Source organism: Labrus mixtus, chromosome 19 (genome assembly GCF_963584025.1).
Source record: "Labrus mixtus chromosome 19, fLabMix1.1, whole genome shotgun sequence".
Lineage (NCBI taxonomy): Eukaryota > Metazoa > Chordata > Actinopteri > Labriformes > Labridae > Labrus > Labrus mixtus.
Window position 1 is genome coordinate 4,947,224 of NC_083630.1, and position 8,412 is coordinate 4,955,635.

The 8,412-nt window shown below is 40.2% G+C and overlaps 1 protein-coding gene across 5 annotated transcripts in view; it reads right to left on the minus strand.

The window, feature by feature from the left end:
* The window catches only part of mpp7a (MAGUK p55 scaffold protein 7a), a 147,675-nt gene extending 141,737 nt beyond the window's left edge, over positions 1–5,938 (minus strand). For 2 of the 5 annotated variants that reach the window (XM_061064133.1, XM_061064136.1), the window contains exons 1-2: positions 5,829–5,938; positions 5,678–5,742 (exon numbers count right to left, since the gene is read on the minus strand). The gene's annotated coding sequence lies outside the window, so the exon portion shown is untranslated. Of the gene's footprint in view, positions 1–5,677 lie in introns of all 5 variants that reach the window. The other 3 variants (XM_061064132.1, XM_061064134.1, XM_061064137.1) reach the window with 3 other exon arrangements.
* Between the last annotated feature and the right edge of the window lie 2,474 nt (positions 5,939–8,412).

Sequence of the window (8,412 nt, forward strand, 5' to 3'; positions counted from 1 at the left end):
CAAATTAGACCCTCAAACCGTCTATATATATCTATATATATATAGATATATATATATAATTATTTTTAATGCCTAAAATTAGTGATGGGTTGGCAGAGGTGACATCATGCATATACCTTTGTTAGACGTTTCAACAGTAAAGGTTCACCTTGACTTGTCCATTTGGATCTCAAAAGATCTTTTTTTAACGCTCCTCCTTGTACACGACAAACTCAGCACAGAGACCGGATGCACATCTTTGTCCACAGGGAGCGGCAAAATACACACAAATTGAACGTTTCTTAAACTGGACAACAAGTTTACAAAGGCCGAATTTAAAAAATTTCAAATTATCAAACATCACACTTTCTGACCGGTACCTTAAAGACATTTTAGCAAAACCTGAGTGGTCAGAGCCTGACTTGCTTTCCCACACTCACAACTTTTTTAATAATGCCACCACCATTCAGCCTGCCTCTCTGCTTTCTCCATCAAAATACCGTCCCGCAGTGAGTCAGGTCAGCAGCATGCTGGCATCACGGTGAGCATAGCAACTGAGCTGGCAACTGAGCTGGCAACTAACGTAGCCAATGCAGGTGTCTGATAGCTGGCATCTGTTGGAGGGGCTCATTCCATCGCAACACAGCAGAGGGCTTTTGGACTTCTCAAAGAAACCCTACACGTCATCAGCACGGCCGACAGGAGCAAAAACAACACAGAAAAACACGCTTCCTGGGAATGCTCATCATCCGCGACCCTGCCAAGTACAACATTTTAATCACTCAGTCTGGGATCAGCAGAGCAGCAGAGCAGCAGGCGGCGCACAAGTCCATTGCGGGGAAACCACAGAGATTAGTGATACTATGGAGGAAGATTATGATTATGCATGGGTTGCAGCATGCATGGATAAATAGATGGATGAATGGAATAGGGAGAAGGGGTTGCATGAATGAAAGAACAGTTCATATGAATGGAAGGGTGACTGAGTGAAAAGACAGATGTGACAGTAGACGTCAGGACGGTTACATCGGCACACATGTTCTTTCCTCTGTGTTAAAGCTGCTCAACTCAACCAGATCATACCGATGAGATCTTCAGTCAGTTATAAAGCGAGGCACATTGACTCAGTGATGATCTCTCTACTGATGAAAGATTGTCGTTGGAAATGTGCTTTCATAATCTTGTCAATTTTTAACTGTCAATGTCCCAACATGGACAACAATACTCAATGTAATCATGGAAAAACACAAGATTAAGGACCTCGTACAATATCCATATGATTGTCCATCTGGTCGAGGACTTTATATGTAGATGAAGCTACTGCAATGTTCGAATTCATAGTTCATGATGCAGAGGCTAGCCATGGCTGGTTATAAAGTAGGTTCAATTCAATATGTCAGAAGAAGTCAGCACTCAGACCTGAGCTGGGAAACTACTCAACACTTGATGAAGAGGGAGAGAAAAGACCCCAAAACCATTTTAAACATATAGTCCTATTAATCCATCATTTTCAGAGATGCTGGTAATTGCTGCAATGGAATTTTACTGGGAAAATATGCAAATCAAATTATATCTGCTAAACAGGCTTGTTCTGCAAATTGCAGGCTAAAGCTGTTTTCACACTCCTTTACTTTTCTAGATGTAAAAAATGTCATGACATAAGAAAAATGCAGCGGTTGTAATGTTTACAAGATATCCAAGAGAGCGGGTGAAGCAGAGGCCGACGCTTATTGATAGAGCCAGAACTGAAAGAGACAGACCAGTAACTTATTTGTTCAGGAGGTCAAATGATAATAAAAAGCTGTTCTGGTTTAAATAAATGATCTTACATCAATTAAGACATCTTTGAGGAAGCAATTCTTATATATTGTCAAATACAGTCAAAGGGAAACTTTTTGCACCAATTACTGCAAAAAGTAATAATGACATTGAAGAAGAAGCCCTTAAAAAGGCCAAAACTGCCTGCCAACCTCTCTTTGCATTATCTGATTTAGAGTGCCTCACTACCAGAACTACTACATTCCTGCAGGAACATCGTTATAAAAGAACTGTATTTAGGGCATTAACAATGAGTCCTTGCTTAATGCATTTCCTTGGACCCGAACAAATAAGATCCATGCAGTTCCTGTGTGGGATTAAAGCTGAATGACTGATGGAGGTGTCTTTGATGAGACGACCGGGTGAGTGAAATAAAGGACAGTGTTTTAAAGGGCAACAACTGTCCTCTCAATGAGGCAGTTTCCTGTGAGTGAGCTGATGATAGTGATCCCAACTAAAGCTTGGATTAAGCGTCTTAAACCACTGTATCCTACACACCCTTAAGCCCCAAGAAAATACCCCTGCTGCTGACAAGCGGTTCAGGAAGCCAACTGTCTGTTTGTCCTCGGCCACGACCAGCGCAACGAGCCGCTGACAGGTTCCTCATCAACACAAGCCTGGCTGCCGCAGTGACAGGAAGCGTTTGTTTCCATCATCAGGTTGCTCTGCTGAATTCTGGGAGTTGAGCCTTGCACATATTGCATTCTTAGTTCCCACACCTACCTCCCTCTACTCTGTGTGACCCCCCCCCCTTCACCAGGAACAAAAACTCGCCTGGGAATGTGAGCAATGCAGGGCTGCAGCTTGGAGACACCTGTCCAGACAACCAACACTCGGCAGAGCCTCCTACGCTGGGCTTTGTCTGAGACGCTGCATCCGACCCCATCCTGACCTCGGCTGCCTCTGTATGTACACACAGTGGGCATAAAAACCAAGAAACAAAAGCATCTGGTTTCCAGTCACAGGCAGGCCAGGTTAGCTAAGACCATTTCGGCCTTCAATGGCCTTATTGAAAAGTGTGTGAGCCCTCATAAAAAGTACACGCCCCAGTAATAAAATGGACCAAAATACTTATAATCAAAGTCCCCTAAGAAATCCCCTTGTCCCCAGCTGGAACAGTGGCCTGTCGTCTTTTTTAAACAAGACTTGAAAAACAGAACGGGGCTATTTCCACTGAGAGAGAGAAGCTGGCAAAGATGGAGGTTTCTGAGTTTACACAGACAAATGTCAGCACTCAAGAGATTACCCTCTGTGTCATCCAAATAAAACGAAAAGAAGGTCATCCTCTTCCTTTCTGTGTTTTCTCTCACAGTCACAGCAACACAAGAATAATAGTAAGTAGGCAAACAAAAGGGACATAATGCTGGTAAATGATGGGGCACTATCGGGGAAAGAAATTAGCTAGAGATGGATATAAGGTTTTAAATGGCACCTTTTTTTTCTAAACATGATGTCAGGGATTAAGGTAACATATCCAGATGCACCCATTGGGAAAATCAGGGCTGATACAAAGTTTGAAATAACAATTTAGACGATTGCTGATTCTGAGACAGATGTTTGTTTCATGACTTTTTTTTTGGTGTAAAGGCCCCGACACACCAAGCAGACGGCCAAGAACTAGTGGCGACGAAGGGCCGCCAGTTGCGTCACCTCAGTCCTGGATAAAAAGTTCCACTAGATCACACCGCAAAGACTACAGCCGACGTACGTTGTCGGTCACCACTTGTATTATAGGTAGCCTACTGATGGAGAATACTGTCTGATTAAAAGATGAAAATAGCGCTGGCGTTGTCAGTTCTTGGTCTTTTAGTGGAAAAAGAAAAGAAGAGACAAATAAGGAGAAACCGCACTAATGGGTGAAAGCATGGATACTACAGCGGCATGCTCAAGGGGCTTTACTGAACCTGTGACGAGAGCTGGAGATCAATGAAACCTCCCAACAGCCAATCAGAGAGATTCCTCTCACCGACCGCCGATTCAACATGTCGAAACGGCCAACAAAGGGCACCTATGGGTAGTGACGGAGCCGGACACACCGCAAAAACTACCGACAGGACTGACGGCCGACGATCTCCTTGGTGTGTCAGGGCCTTAAGACTCCCATAATGCCACTTTTCTCTCATGTTGGTCAATAAAACCATGTCAGAGTTTGTTCAACAGGTGACTCCATCCTCCTTATTTGAATCAGTAGTTACATTTACTAGATGTCAACATTAAATCGATTTGGCTCAACAGATCAATATCGGCTACTGACATCACCCAATCGAGCATTATTTGCCAATCGGCCGATAACGATGCTGATCTGATGCATCCCGTAAAATAATATATCAGACTTTTCAACTGTCAGATACCAATGAAGAAGTGTTTACAGCGAGGAAGTGTTCTAAATAGATTTGAGCAGTAGCAGACCAAAAGACTGAGTGGTGGAAAGAATATGTCCAGAGACATGCCACAGATAGTATAACAGTAACAACCTCATTCAGACTATGGCTATACAAACTTGGCAAGCAAGGCGTCAGAACCATGAATGATTGATAAAAACACTACAGGACACAAATCTAAGATAACATTTCAAAAGCAATGTGCTGTAAAATAATGAATGCAACTTTCCCCTCAAGATATTCCTCCAACCATCCCAACCACCTAAACATCAAGAAGTATTTTGAAGTGTTTTGAAATAAATTCTTAATAATATGTTTTGTTTTTTTGTAACCAAACTAGTAGTGTCTTAAATAATAAGATTTGTAACAAGGGTATGTGAAATAAGCTAAAGCTTCAGCCTACACCTTTTCGGTCAAAATGTTTTTGTTTTTTCTTGTGACCGAAATAAATTTAAAAAAATAAAAAAAGTACACTTCTGCTGAATGAATGATGGCCATGTGTGCTTTCAAGAGAAACGCTGATTCTGTTGAGGGGAGAAAATGACTCACTGGAATGCAGAATAATGACATTTCCACTTACATGGCATTACCACTGACATATTTGGTCCATCCAATATCGACCACATCACGAAACAGATGAGGGTTATTATTACACATTGTCCTGTTGACAAGATGTGCAAGGGTCTTCACCATATCGTGTGACAACATCATGGCATACTCTCAGACAATAATAGTTAAAATGACACATATATATTTACACAAACTGGAAACAAAACAATGAGGGTCTTATGGAAGTTAGCCAAGTGCTGAGTCTCCAGAGGGGTGCCAGCTCAGAGGCTTGGCGCTGTCAGCCAGTGACAAACACCCGTGTCACCACACTTGACTCTGCAGGGTACAAGGGCTCTGTATTCTCCTCCCTGGTAATGCATGGTGCTTCCCTGCAGCTACACTGTACTTCCTGAAGAGTGGGGACTTCGGGGCGTGGGTGTGTTTTGTGGAAGTTAAGTTGTTATGTCACGAGGAAATGTTATCATCTTGGTGTTGTGTACATGTTGTCATACCTTGACTATAACTTCCTTTTTGTTCTTCTGGGTAAGCTTTGTGGTTTTAAAAAACAATGGTTCTACTGCAGCTTTTGCACCTGTTTATGTTATTAATAAACATTATGTTTGCTCAAGGTGCATTCACTTGACAGAATAACCCTCAAGAGAATACGTCAGGTGGAATTTCATTGAGGAAAAAAAGCACTAATGTCGGCTAAAAACATAGCAGCCTGAAAGATAGTTTATGTCATAGTATGCACCTAGCTGTACATTAGCCTCTGAACCGAGTGCATTAAAATTGCCCTGTCATGTTTTAAGTTGTTTTAAAGCCACATCGATATCGCTTTGCAAGACTCTATTTTCGACTCTTTTCTTCCAGAAATATCCACTTTGAGCTTCACAACTGTTTGCCAACTAAAAAGAGTTGAGCTTGATACAGTAAGTAACGTTACTCACTTCGCATGGGAGGTAGAAGTTGAATGGTTTCCTGCAGGTCTCTGCTGGTCTACTCCCAAAGATTTCTTCCGAGGACAAAACTTATCAGTTGTTTGTTGTTATTTCGCACTTTAAAATCCGTGATTTGCTCCGACAAACCTCCCAAACTTACTCATCCCCCGCTCCCTGTGGCTATCCAGTGAACACAGCCTTTCAAAATGTTACGCCTCAGCTCGGCCGTGCCACTCTCTGCACGACAGATGATGAGGTCTCTCAAGGTGCTGATCTGGAAACAGTTTGTTACGTTTACACACCGGCTGAAAGGGGGATACGTGACGTCACGAAACTGTCCTGAGATCTGCTAAGCACGGGGCTTTTCAAACCGTCCGCCTAATCCGTGCGTTCATTGGTCAGTTTTCTTTAAAGGCGTGGTCAGTTGTTTGGTTCTTTATTTTGATTGGCTTACAGTATTGTCAATCATTAGGTGACGCCTCCGTCGTAAATCGTCTTATTTATTTATTTTATTTTGATGTTTACAAAAAATATGTTTGTAAACATCAAAAATATTCTTCAGATACGGCCTATATACATATAAAAATAAAATACATTAAATCAAAAATACATTTAAAAAAGACAATTAACACTGTTGGAAAAAAAGTGAACTTTATGACTTCCCACCTCACAACTAAAATGTAAGGATCAGAGACATGGCTTTATATAGTCTGTTAAGGAACTCACTATTCTCAAACTTCAGTTTTGATGAAGACAAGTATTGTTTACATTCATTCTTTAAATACTTTATGTATGGTTTGTTGTTATTCCACTTGGTATTATTATTAGTATTTGGTGTTATTTGCAAACAGGACAAAACAAAACAGATGAAGGAAAGGGATCTGCTTTTCTATAATAAGAGTGGAATGGACTTTTAAAAGATCATTATTATTTTGTGGTGTTTCATATGTGCTGTCACTTCTCAATGTCAATAGGATAAAGAAAACATAACAGCTGCCCATTGACAACAAATTTCATTTCATTTTGAGAAATAGTAAAAAAATATATATATATTTATAAGCATTATATATCACATGAGCATTTCATAGAAGCGTAAGTCAGTTTAAAATATGAGACAGTTCTGAGTTCAGTTAAAATATCCTAATGTATAGATATCTGCTGGACCTTACACGCCCCTTTACTATGTGGACGAGAGTTGATAACTGCACTTGCACATAAGTTACTCAGTAAAGTTTATTAGGCATTTTTAATTTAGGCCTATTTGTTCCCCACATGTAGCAACATCATTGATATCTGAAGAATTAATGCCAAAATATTTGATACAACGATGCACATATCATGAAGGATTTTGTCTGGGGGCTTTTTAGCATGTTTGTTTGGCAATTTCTAGACTTGGTCCTGAATAACATTAACAATGTCCTCAATGTGTTAATGACATTTGTTGCAGATATAAAAATGGTTTAATACCTCCCCCTACAGGCCAAGTTAAAAACAGAAAGCAACAAGTAGTCAAACTGTAGAAGAAAGATGGAAAAGGATGGGAGTTGACTGTCTAGATATTATGGAAAATTAATTGATTTATAAATTAAACATCTCATTAGATTTTTTTTTTTTGACTCTCTGTATTCATATGTGTGAAATACATTCTGTGAAATCTGACATTTCTTTAATGCAGCAGACAAACAAATTAGCCTCTGTAAGTATAAAATAGAAGATGTAAAATAGAAGATGCAGAATCACAAAAAAAATCTTTGACTGTGTGTGAACGTTCCAGAAAAGTGCAAACAATAGCAGCAGCCCCCCTCTGTGCCCCGTTGTCCCCACATTAAAATGTGCTATGTGACAAAATGCTGAACCACAGCTTCTTTTGTCCTCAGCCTGGGTTGTGGGATATATTGTGTGGGAACAATGGATCCCAGCAGCCCTCTTCTGACAGACACTCGCTCTGAACCATCAGTACAGCCCCATCAAAGCCACAAAATGTGGAGACACTGATCTGCATGCTCACACTGTTTCATTTTCAAAGGCCTAAAGTGAAGACTTGGAAATTGTCATTTTACTCAATCACATCTTTCTCTATTTATTAGAAATATTAATATTGTCATGTTATATTTGTGTATCATCTCTCTGTACTTGCTTTATTTTAATGTGTGCAGAACTTTTTTTAAATCATCAACAAACTGAATTATAAGATGCTTGGGCCTTTAACTATTTTTTCACTCAGAGATTTTACAAAAAAAATAACAAAATAATATATTTTTTAAATGTTGGTGATATTACTGCAATACTTTAAGAATTTGGGGAATATTAAAGAAGTATTTGCCGTGATTTTATTAGAGTGATTCTGATCTTTGCCTGCGTTGTCCCAGTTTAACCACTAGATGTCAGGGGAGAATAAGTCACTGCTCTCTGTCGGCCTGTATTGGCCTTTACAACAGCTTCTGACCGTATAATCCACTCTCGTTGTTTCTCAATTAAATATTATGCTACTCTGTGTGTGATAAAGGATAAGCTTTTTCCCAAACGTAACAGCACACGTAAAGGGCTTTCAAGTTTCGAGACTGCTCTTCTACAGTAAGCAGAGTATGACCCGGATGTTGCCATCGCAGGGGGGAGGAGGTAAATGGGGGTTGCAGTCAAGGTTGCCAGGTTTGTATAACAACCCCAATTATCAATCTTACAATCTAAATATTGTGTTGGCATCAACCATTGGCAAAATCATCAGCCTTACACCTGATGGTACT